A 2,844-nucleotide genomic window follows, 5' to 3' on the forward strand; every position below is an offset into this window, starting at 1 on the left:
GCAGAAGAAAAAGAAAATAATAAATTAATATTTTATAATAAATGTAAAAAAACAACTAAAATAGGATATATTTGACATTTTTCTACTCACTATTTAACGTTAAATAAGTACATTATCATTTTAAAGTCATATGATGGCAATTTAGTACGATAAGTTTTCTTAGATTTTGAAATATAACTTTTGGCCAGGATTTCGGCGAAATCTGCTATTGTGCGCCGCGGTCATGCTCAACATGGTGGTAGGAGAAGAGGGCGGGGAGTGCGTAGGGCACGCCCTGCCCGCAGGTAGCAGCCCTCCCACCTTACGGGGAGGTACAGTGACATTGCGTCGCCAGAGCCGAGATCATGAAAAAACCCGGCCACAGCGGATTCGGCTCGCGGTGGAGTGGGGAGGATATAACCCCCTACTCCTCTGCTGTGCCGGGGGGACCGCGAGGTGTCTGTGCGGGGGCATTAAAAGAAATTTCATTGTATTGAGATAAAACATCGATTTTTTCCAAGTATTAATTTTCTAGAAATCTTTAAAAGTACAGGAGTTGCAAAGATTTGAAGCCAAGCACACGCCGCAGTCCAAAATTAAACTGGCATGGCGTAGCAAGAAAGAAAAGAAGGAAGGATTACTTTATGGGCCCGGAATTGCCAATTAAAAGTGTGCAAGAGAATTTTACTGATACGACAAAAACTCTACCAAAAACTTTAAACGCGTTTTTCTCCAAACTACATATTTTTAACTCGTGAGCATACCTTGAAATCTAATAGTCAGATTTGAATAAAATATAGTGCATTCGATTTATGAATGAATTCTTTATCGACTTAGCAATAATATTGGACAGCAATACAAATTTTTCATCGATACTTAAGACGCGGAGCGGCTAAAAAGGCAAGAACGCCGGCGCCGCAGACAACAATTTGAACAACAACTTTTCGAGGAAGCAGAAAGTTTGCTGTATGGGTCTGGAATAGCAGACTAGCGAAAAACAGCTGTAGGATTCTAAAAATTCTTATTTTTCAATACCCAAATCTTCAAACGCTTTTTTCTTGAAACGACGTTTTTCAAATTTGCGTGTAGCTAAACTCAAAAAATATTTAATCAATTGACTTGTCTCTGTGCGAATATGTAGATTAATACATTCCTCCCTAGAAGAACTTACATTTTTAATTATATTATTAATTTTAATTACTTTTATTGGACATACATATGTTAACACTTTACCGACCGGTAGCGGTTGAACATCCTACGCATTTCCAACCGCTCACTCGGCCACAGATACATCGCTGACACCGGCTCTGTTTAGACTCTAAGCTATCGCGCGGGAATATATGCGCTTTTTCTTATACCTATAGAAATGTTAAATCAAACTTTGACCGATTAATAGGCTATCAGTCGAAAAGCGTCGGTGGCAAAAAAGCGATTAATAGACTACCGGTCGGTAAGCGTTGGCGGCAAAAAGCCGATTAATAGGCTACCGGCCGGTAAAGTGTTAACTAGCCTTTACCTCCAAGTTTTTCCGTTTTCTATTTATATTCCGAAGCCCAGTTTTCGTTTGTTTTTCAATGTGACCAATACACTCACGTTTCACATTTGAAAATGGTCGCTATAAAGATACAAAACTAAAATTGCCTTATACGTTTTTGAATCTCCGTCACCAACATGACGTGTAACTATGAAATCTGTTGTAGACTTATTAATCCTTCGAATTTCAGTTTACAACTTCACGGACATATTTTACAGATGTATGTATTACTATTAATTTATGCAAAAAAAGAATTTTTGTTCGACCCATTACGAGTCTCCCCCTTATGGGAATAATGGAGAATATTTACCTAGATATGCCAAAACAATCATGCTCTAAATGCGCTCCAAAATTTGGAACGCAAATTCGCTGAAATATCAAAGATACAGACATTCGAAGGGAAGTATGTTCACGTATTGCCAAGCAGATGTTACCAAGACGACAACAGACGAACAATTGAATGAATATAATCATTCTACTCCGATAGAAGCTACTGTCATTACTTCAATTCATCCCATTTAGGAAGACTTGAATGAAGAAAGATTGTTACAACGATATGTTGATGAATTCAACCAAAATAAGAACGAGAACTTGAATAACTTAATTTGGAAGACAGCTCCAAAAGCATACAGCGGCACTCTCACAGTTGAAATTGCAGCTTATGTTGCTAACTGCATTTCTAATGAAGGCACATCTTTACTGCATTCTTACAAATTATGTATATGTATATCTGCATCCAAAAGTTCACAGATATGCGTCTACAGAGGATGTGGACAGTATACAGGGTATCCTGTAACTCCTCGAACACCCGGAAATGGGGGGTTGCTGGGATGACTCTGAACGACTTTTTCCTATTCCAAAATACAGTTTGAAGCCTCGTTTTTGAATTATTAACGAAAAACACTGGCCAATTACAGCGCGCGTAGAGCCCGCGCTCAGGGGCGAAGAACAGAGGCTCATCCGCGCGCGATCGAACAAATGCGTACGCGTGACTTCTCGGTTATCGATCGCTGTCAAAAAAATTTCACTTTGCACCTCTATTTTTATAAGGCTTACAGAAATGGTTTTTGGCCGTCATTCCGACGTTTGTATAAATTTTTGAAAAAACTGCAATTAGTCGGAATCGCTAAGAAAATAGCGAAGATCGTTTTTACAATTTTTTTATCTGAGCTCGTAATGAAAATCTGAAAAATACGTTTTGTAGATCTATGTCAATTATACGCACGCTGAAAATTTCATCGAAATCGGTGGATGGAGAAACAAGCGACAGGCATCGAAAGATGTAAGAATCTGCAGATTTATTACAGTTTCACGCCGAAAGTCGTGATAGT

The sequence above is a fragment of the Habropoda laboriosa genome, unplaced genomic scaffold (assembly GCF_001263275.1).
Source record: "Habropoda laboriosa isolate 0110345459 unplaced genomic scaffold, ASM126327v1 scaffold16, whole genome shotgun sequence".
In the NCBI taxonomy this organism is placed as follows: Eukaryota; Metazoa; Arthropoda; class Insecta; order Hymenoptera; family Apidae; genus Habropoda; species Habropoda laboriosa.